The 10,029-nt window shown below is 39.0% G+C and overlaps 1 pseudogene; it reads left to right on the top strand.

Annotated features, from left to right (window-relative positions):
• Positions 1 to 293: 293 nt before the first annotated feature.
• LOC100464734 lies at positions 294 to 643 on the top strand (annotated as a pseudogene).
• The last annotated feature ends 9,386 nt before the right edge of the window (positions 644 to 10,029 follow it).

Below are 10,029 nucleotides of genomic sequence, written 5' to 3'. Positions count from 1 at the left end.
CACTGTCACTCAGGTTCTATTTACCCTGGTTATTTTATTCTTCTTCTTTAACACAGAACAGGGCCCATGGACCCCAAATGACCCATGCTTTCATTCTGTTTATTACAGCTAAGCTAGCTCAAAGAAAGCACTGTTAGATTTCCTAACCCCCACTCTTCAAGTTCACTGCAGCCTTAAATGCAAATGAGAATGGCTATGTGTTGAAAAAAGAAATTCATACCATGAGAGGTTTCAAATGCCCCTTCTGAGTACAGGTGGCCCACGAGGGGACAGGGGCCTGATGGCAGGACGCCATGCCTTTCTTTGATGTGCAGAAAAGGCTGGGCCTTAAATTAGATCATTGGAGGACAGTCCAAAGTGTTGGGCAGACTCACAAGATTCCAGGTTGATGCCATGCTTTTGGAAAAAGAATGGGTAGAATGTGCACATGGAATGGTGGTATCCATTCAGAGAAGGAGTACAAGATAGAATCTGATGATTTGTAGAATGTCTGCTTCGGCAGGAAATGATGAAACATCTGAGCGACGTCAGGAGACAGAGGGATGAACTGATAAGGGAAGGGAAGAACACAATTCCAGCTCAGCACATGGACAAGGAGGATCCTAGGCCCCGAGCAGAGCTGCTGCTGATGGCTGGAGGCTGATTTCCATGTTCTCCCTTCTCCACTGGAAAGTTCATTGACTGAAAACCTCTTTGTGAACATGTCTCACAATAAAGGACTGCTCCATCCTATTTATTCTACAAATAAATTAAATAAATAAATGAATGAATAAATACAATCCCCATTCAATCTACCCATCTCTACCACCCCAAATCATAACAAGCATTGTAAAGCAAAAGATCCCAAACCCAGGACACGCTGAATAAAACTGCTGAAAAATCAATGAAAAGTATGAGTGGTTAAAAAAAAAAGTAACACTGGGTAGGGGGTGTGGCAGGTAGCCATGTGATGGAGACTCCTCAAAATTTTTGTTCCTGCAGGAAAAAGTTAAATTGATAAATAAGTTAATATAATTTGTATTATTTATAAGGATTTTATTTATTTTTTTTAAGAGAGAGAGAGCACAAGTTGGGGGGGTGGCAAAGCAGAGGGAGAGAGAGAAGCAGTCTCCCCACTGAGCAAGGCTTGATGCCGGGACCCTGAGATCATGACCTGAGCAGAAGACCATGACGCTTAATCGACTGAGCCACTCAGGCGCCCCAAGAAGTTAAGATAATTTTTAAAAGGCAAATTGATAAGGAACCATCTTCTATCACATTTCTTTAAGTTTCTAGAGCTGAAAATGACAATTCCAAGCCCTCCAGATAATTTGAATAAGACAAATCCCGAAGAAGTGAAATAATTTGTCCAAGGTAACACTGCAGTGTGGCTAAGTCTTAAACTCACCTCTTTGGACTCCTAGCACAGTAAATACCTTTTCCATTGACCTCTACTGACAATAAAGGAAAGGACTTTATCATGATTTTTGAGAAGAATCTTATGAAATCTTTGGAACAGTAAATCCACAATATATTTCCATATTAGTCTGCCTTGGGGCTTGGATCCTATCACCACCGACTGCCGTGTGCTTTCCAAGGGCTCCAAAAAAGTCCCTTCAGAAGATGATACACTTTTGAAGATGATATCATCACCAGACAATAACAAAGACATAATTAGATTTTCCTACCAGAATTTTGCAACAGCCATGATTCAGTGATTAAACATGCACAAAATTCTCCAGCAGAAAATGATAACACATAATTTGTTAGTGAATGTTCCTTGAGGTGGAAGATATGGGAAATTAAAACGAGAATTCAGTTAGATAGTTAAGAGAGATGGTTTGAAATAAATAATGTATTTACATTTTTGAGGAATTGTTTTCGTATTTCTGTATAACACGATCAATCATGGAAAAGGACCATTATGGTGCTTGGTGAATACAGAGCCTGAAAAAACACTTTATCGTTCAAACTGGATCTGTATTTGTTATATATCTAATTTGTCTACCTCATGGCGTGGGGTGGGGTTAGATGGTGCCACTTAAACTTTGTTCTACTACTAAGCAGGAAAATTTTCGAGTAACTTAAGATGAATGATTTTTATTTCTCATTAAAAAAAGTCAATGTGGATGTTGTACTTAAAACATATATATTTTATATTTTTTAGAATACATTTTGATTATACTTATGCTATAGACTTCCTACATTGTTCTCTGGTCCCACTTTCATTAGACAGAGAAACTACCCACTTTACTCCCCTAGAGGGTCATTTCCTAGGCTGGGAGATGCAGGATTCCAGTGATACTAAATTTCACTCAGGCAGTGGTATATGTGAATTCTCCTGGAGAATATGAGCCATAACTTGTGGAGATTTAAGGGTCAAGATCAAGAATGTATCAGGTTTCCACAATAAATTCATAGCTGGAAATGAGAGATAAAGCCACGATTAGGTGCTTAGCAGAGTTTGGGATGGGAAATAAGGGGGGGGGAAACAAGATGAGCAGATCAAAGTAGTTGCCTCAGCTGGGAGAAGATTTATCTGACGGTCATTTTAATGACAAGTGACTCACAATGTAGCAATAGCTAAGATTGACGTAACAATCTCTCACTGCTAGGCACGGTATTTCCAAGAACTGGACAAAGTGGCTCAGATCCTGGGAACTAATGTTTTCGAATAAATCCCAAAAGTCTTCAAACGACAGTAAAGAGACTACAAGGAAGCCTGGGAAAGTAGAAAAATCTAAGAGCCCAGAAAAAGTGTCATCATTCTCAAAGTCCGCCTCTAACAGTGAGGAACCAGAGGTAAACAATGAGAACTCACATGCTAAGAAGCCCAAGCTGCTGAGAGCCCCCAGCCAGCGGCTAAGCAGGCTGATCCACCCATTGCTGCCTATGAGTGTTAGGATGTTGCTTCCAAGTATTTCCATCAGCAACTTCCGAAAGTTTACTGCATCTTCCAGTGTATTCTAGACATAGCAAAGTTACTCTCACAACTTGCGTCCGAATACTATTTTTGTTTTAGGAGTAGCGTGGGCTAGTTATTTTTATACTCTGAAATTGTGCCTTAATCTGCAAGGTGGGGCCAATAGTACTTATTCTACCTGGCTGTTTGAAGATTCATACATACATACATACCACATTCATACATAACGTACATACCACTACTTTAGGGCTTGGAATAGAGTGAGTGCCCAATAAATGAGCGATGCTACTGCCATTGTTCTTTATTGTGGAACTGAGCGTGTCACGATCCAGCTCATTCTGTATCATAAACGCGGACTTCCTTTCTGGGATTGCTGGTAGAGGCGGCAAGGACATGGGTATAAAGCAGAGACAATCCTCCCAAGGAAGAACAGGAATCATTCGAAATCTGGGTTCATGGACGTTCACTGTCCCTATGATTTTGAACAGGCAGAGAAAATGGCTTCCAAGTTATCCAGGGAATTTAAGAAACAGCCTATGTCTGGAAAAGAGCACTCCCAAAGTTTCAAAATGTACTGTTATAATGCTTATTTATCCCGTGTTTTCTATATTCTCTACCAAGAAACCACAGGACGTAACGTGTAGTAAATACTCGGGAAGTATTTGCTAAAGGGGTAGACATTCTCAAAGAAAGTAAGCTTTGCTCACTTACAGGCAAAAAGACTGACATCTTAGTAAGGTGTTCTCTACTGTGTCTCTTCTGACGGCCCCTTGTTCTCTGGGACCAACCGGACTCTTACAATGATCCTTATCCCGTTTTGTTCTCACTGTTTGAATGATGAAGGTTAGCTTGGTTTCTAAGAGCTCCCAGAGCAGCGTGCCTGATGATGTAGCACAACCACTCAGTTGTCTCTAAACAGCAATATCAGTATCAAGAGCAAGCGCTCTCTCCTCCCCCTCTCCTAACCCAGCATCCACTCCCTGTGTCTTTATTATCATGGAAAACAAGCAGAGCTGTGGAGTCCAGATATGTATTTGAATAGCCTGCTACATCTTCCGCTTGGAAGATTCTCTCATCGGTTGGGAAAGCATCCTTTCAAATGTGTCTCAGCACTCACTTGAAATTTTGTGCAGTCCACTGTGTCCTTTGACCGTAATCACATTCATGTTCTTTGTGGTATTTGACTGACAACACAAGTGTGACAGGACTTGGAAAAGTTTATATTGTCATGATCAGAACTTCATTTAATACAGCCACTTTCAATAAATACCATATTTCCTTTCCTAGCCTTTGATCGAAACTACGAATTCTTATGAGGCTTGACTTTCTTCACTTCTCAGTTCCTGTTTTAAGAAATCATGACATTTCATTTTTATGCTGTTGATGTAATATCAAACAAATTTATTTGTTATATTTTCTCCATGATGTTTGAATATCACTAGTGTTTAAATGTTTCCTCTGTACCACATTAAAAAATTGGCAAGGCTATGGGACTTTCATGTAATCTGTAGTCATGGTTACAGCCATGGGCTGTCCCACCTATCTCTGAATAACAGCTTGATTTGTCTCTAGTTTATCATAAGAGTTGCATAATGTACTAGTAAAATCATGTCACCAAAACACAGATGTAGTCTGTATAAAGAGCAAAAGATTCTGGGCCAACATTAATTTTCTAAAGTCGCATTTATTTCAAAGGTAAATAAATAAAAAATTAGAACAAGAAGCAAATAAAATGTATTTATTTCTAGTCCAACACAAATACTGCATGACTTCATTTGTATGTGGAATATAAAAATGTCAGACTCATAGTAAAAAAGTAGAATGGTAGTTATCAGGAGCTGGGGGTGGGGGAAATGAGATGTTGATCAAAGGGTGTAAGTTTTCAGTTATGACATAAATAAGTTCTGGAGACCGAATGGGCAGCAAGGTGATTATAGTGAATAGTGCCCATATACTTGGTATTTGTTAACAGAGCATAACTCAAGCGTTCCTACCACGCACCAATAAATGGCAATTATGTGAAGTGATGGATATGTTAATTAGCTGGATTGTTGTAACCATTTCACATTGTGTATATATATCAAAACATCACACTGTACACATTAGATACAATTTTCGTCAATCCTGCCTTAATAAAGCTGGAATAAAATATTTATTTCGGTGGGAAGTATATTTCATTCTTCATAATACCCAAATAATGAAGAATAAATTAAATAAATCCATTTTTATATTGACAAATACCATTTATATAAATTTCTACCAAAAAATAACAATATCATGTATTTCAATGATCAGGATTCCTTTATGTAAAAATACCGGTTTTTAAGCACTAAATGAAATGGCTGATCTATCCTATTTACCCATCATGATAAATATCTCTGAGACGCCCCAGGAGCTCAGTAACACACTTGCAGGCGTCGGCGCCTATGAACTCGACAGTGAGGTATCCGTTAGACGCTGTAGGACGATCCCGGCTTCCGTTTCCTTCCGGTGATACCGACTCCCCCTTTTGTGGGGCAAGGACGGAATGGGTTACATCTGGTAGAGATGGTGGCATGGAACTGCAGGGAAAGGAAGGAGGGAACAGGACAGGCAATCCTGAAAGCGGTTTCAGACAGTTCCGGGGGCGGGGGAGAAGGAGGGAAGGAAGGAAGGAAGGAAGGGAGGGAGGGAGGAAGGAAGGAAGGAAGGAAGAAGGGAGGAAGGAAGGAAGGAGGAAGGAAGGAAGGAAGGAAGGAAGGAAGGAAGGAAGGAAGGAAGGAAGGAAGGAAGGAAGGGAAGCCGGCCGCTTGCTACAGGAAAAAAAGCGTTGCTATTGCACTTCACATAGATAAAACCAAGGTAAGAAAAAACTGTGTATTTGTTTGTTTTCGTTCCTTGGCTTTTTGATTGTTTGGATAAACTGAAGGGCACAAACCTGGGGCCCCTAAGACAATCTTTTAGTAGACTACTTTTTTTTCTTTACTATAAGCAGTAGTTGATATGCAAAAAACAGGAAAAGAATGAACTATCATTTGCTTCTGAGGGTGATCTACTCTGTTCTTTACTGGATGAACGTAACCAGCAGCAGCTGGGCCCTAAGAAAACTCCTGAAACCCACACTCACTCAGGACTGACTTGTGACTGAAAAAAAATCATTTAAACTGATACATCTGTCATTTCAAAGATAAAATTAAGCAACATTCCTCTTATGATTTAGTTCCTAATAGCCAGTGAGAGGTTCAAATTTCTCCCAAAGATTTGGTTTTCTGTATTGCATCAAGTAGATGCTAATCTCTTTCGTAACACCTGTAACTTTTTAAAAAAGATTTATTTATTTGAGAGAGAGAGAGAGAGAGAGCACATGAGCACAAGTAGGGGGTAGGGCAGAGGAAGAGGGAGGGGGAGAATCCAAGGCCAACTCCAAGCTAAGCACAGAACCGGATGTGAGGCTTGATCCCACAACTCTGAGATCACATCCTGAGCTGAAACCGAGTCAGACACTTAACCGACTGGGTCACACAGGTGCCTCTGTAATACCTGTAACTTAAATGCTCAACTTTATTTACCAATAAATCAGTCCACTATATCCTGTTACAAAGTATCCCTTGTCCCTCTCTTTTAAATTAAAAGGTTTATTAATATTGGTTTGAGCACTGTTTCCATTGATAGCTTTGATAGTTATCTTCCTAAATTTTACTAATACAAGGTCATAGGTCAGATGTTGCAGCATACAAATTTATTTAATGTAAGTTTTACCTGAGAGCCTTCCTAAGAAAATGAAGACCCAAAGAGACAGCTCCACCTGAGGATTTTATTTATTTATTTGAGAGAAAGAAAGACAGAGAGAGCAGCAGGGAGAGGAGGGGCAGAGGGAAAAGCAGACTCCCCGCTGAGCAGGGAGCCTGACTCAGGACTCAAACCCAGGACCCTGAGATCATGATCGAACTGAAGGCAGACGCTTAACCAACCGAGTCACGCAGGCGATCTTCCAGCTGACAAGCCTCTGCTAGGCTTGAGGACGTGTGCGCAGTGGTGGAGGAATCTGGTAGATTAAGGAGCGACGTAATTGCAGTAAACTGGAGAAAACAGCAAGGCCGGTTTGTCAGGGGTCTTTCCAGCAACCCTTTGTTTTCAGAGATAGGGCTGCTCTTTTCCTCTGAGTGTAGGGAGGCACCTCTCCCACAAAGCTTTCATGGCCTGTTTCAGGGAAGAAGTGTGTTGGAGAGGAGGTCAGAGTGACCTTTCTGTTGCGGTTTTCTCAAAGTCCTTCACTTCCGGTACTCAGTATGCCAAGGTGTCATATTTTGGGGCAGCTTGTCCATGTGTGTATCCATCACTATCATCCCTCCTTACCAGCACACAGACAACTATTTTATTAACACTTCTACAAAAATTATTTTGGCTTAACCAGTCCCCATACAAAGGAACATTTAGATTGGTGTCATTGTTTTGCAAATACCAACAATATTGCAGCACACGGCCTTGTGTCTTTAAAATAGTTGTGCAAACTGGGTGTTAACATGCAAACAATGAATCATGGAACACTACATACATCAAAAACTAATGATGTATTGGATGGTGACAAACATAACATAATAAAAAATAATAATAAAATAAAATAGTTGTGCAAATTCCTGGCAGGGGATTTTCTGGGCCAAATTTTATGTGCATTTTAAAAGTTGATAGATATTGCTAAATTAGTATCTAAGAATGTTGAAAAAATTTATGTTTCTACCATGACTGTATAAGAGGGTCTGTTTACCCAGACTCATCAACACTGAGTATAATCAAACTAAGTTTTGCCACTGCCATGAATTAAACAACAACAACAAAGTAATAATAATTATTCTGCACTCTTTTGACATTATTCTCCATTCTATACCCCTGTATTTCTTCAGCAAATGCTAAATAACTAAAATCAATGGTCAGATGCTTGATAAGTAAATTAAAATGGCCCTGATGCTTTCCTTTACTGTTAATCTTTAAGAAAGAGGGAAAATGCCAGAGGGAGGAAAAAGACCTAATTGCATTTGACGTCACCCAGGTTAGAAAATATTCGCCACATAAAATGTGGAAACAAGCTCTAAAAAGTGAGCCTCACTTGTTCCACAAATGTACTGTAATATCCACTAGTCCAAATAAACTCTCTCTTGCAGAGCATTGACGTTTTCAGCGGCAGTAATTATCTCTGTGTATTTCATTTTCTACTTTGGGAAAAGCTTATGATGCATGCAGAGTGCACATCTGAGTTCCCCAGATGTGGTCTAAATTACTCATAGGCTAAGCCCTTTTATCTGGCTACTGCTGGGTCAATCGCCCGACATAGAAAAGAACAAAATGCCACGAGTTTTCAAAGAATTTGAAATTGAATTGAGCTTACAGTCTGGTTTTGCCTTTGAAGACACTATTTAATGCAGTGAAGTTCTACTCAAAGTCTGAGATATTGTTTATTACTTTTTATTCTATATCCTAACCAAAGAAAATAAAGTAAAAAAAAAAATAGTCTCATAGACATTAGGCCTAGCCGATCAGAGTAGTTTACTCAGTATCTATTTAAAAATTAAAAAATATTTGTGCCTTCGTTACAAGAGAATAGCAACAATAAAAGAAACTTAAAAGTTGTTCATCAAAATACGGTTATTGCTATGGGTGGGTATTCTACTGAAGAATGCTTAAGTTTCAAGAAAACAGCAGGATTCAAATTCAAATTTTGTTCAGATTTTTCACACAGCTGATGTGTAAATAACTCTATTATTTTGGTTACATAGTGATTACATTAAGTTATTTACCAAATAACTACAAACTTGGTCATTTTTACATTCTTGATTTTTATGTGTATTATTCAATTTGGAAAATATAAAATTTGGGGGATAGTTTGGTGAAATTCAAGAAGTTCCCACATTCTGGTGAAAGTGAAAGCAGAAACAGAGCATTCTTTTCAAAAACATATGTACAATTTAACAAAATTCATTGTTAATTTGGTCAAATTATTGGTTAATTAAAGCAGAATGTGGTTTGTTTTGAAGATTCTTTTGATAAATATGACTGAGCTGTTTATCCGAGATGAAATCAATTCAAATTATGTAGATCTACAGTCTCCTCTCTATAACCAACTGAGTCATAAAGTTAATTGATGCTGCATTTTATGTAATTAAATTTTGACATTTGTCTGGTTATTAACTCCTCCTTCCTCAGCTTGATTCCATGGTCTCATGTTTAGGCTCTCACTACTTTTCTGTATATCTCTCTGATCTTTGTCTTTCTTACTAATTGTATCCTGCATACTAATGAAAGATTAATTTTCTTTTTTTTTTAAGACTTCATTTTTTAGAGCAGTTTTAAGTTCACGAGAAAATTAGGAAGAAGGTACACAGATTTCTCGTACGCTCCCTGCACCATACATGCATGTTCTCCTCCATTGTCAACATCACTCACCAGATTTGTGCATTTGTCACCAAGGCTGGAAGTGCACTGACACATCATTATCCCCCAAAGCCCATAGGGTTCATTCTTGGTGCTGTGCCTTCTATGGGTTCGAACAAACATAAGAGGACATCTATCCATCCTTACCATATCCTAGAGAGTATTTAAATTGCCCTAAATCCTCTGTGCTCTGCCTATTCATCCCTCCCTTCCTTCTCTGCCCCCGTCAACCACTGATCTTTTTATTGCTTCCCTAGTTTTGCCTTTTGCAGAATGCCATAAAGTTGCTGTCGTTCAGGACATAGCATTTTTAGAATGGCTGCTTTCACTTAGTAATTTGTATTTAAGGTTCCTCCATGTCTTTTGATGGCTTCATAGCTCGTTTCTTTTTAGCATTGACTGATATTCCATGGTCTGAATGTTCCATTGTCTGAATAATATTCTACAATCTATCTGTTCACCTACTGGAGGGTGTTTTGTTGCTTCCAAGTTTTGGCAACTATGAATAAAACTGCTCTGAACATCTATGTACAGGTTTTTGTGTGGTTGTGAGTTTCAACTCCTTTGGGTAATGATAAGGAGCATGGTTGCTGCATCTTATAATAAGAGTATGTTTAGTTTTGTAGGAGAGCACCCAACTGTTTTCCAAAATGGCTCTACCATTTTGCATTCACACGAGCAATGACTGAGAGTTCCTGTAGCTTCACATCCTCATCAGCCAC

Source organism: Ailuropoda melanoleuca, chromosome 1 (genome assembly GCF_002007445.2).
Source record: "Ailuropoda melanoleuca isolate Jingjing chromosome 1, ASM200744v2, whole genome shotgun sequence".
NCBI classification, from domain to species: Eukaryota; Metazoa; Chordata; class Mammalia; order Carnivora; family Ursidae; genus Ailuropoda; species Ailuropoda melanoleuca.
This window is presented reverse-complemented; position numbering and strand designations above follow the sequence as displayed.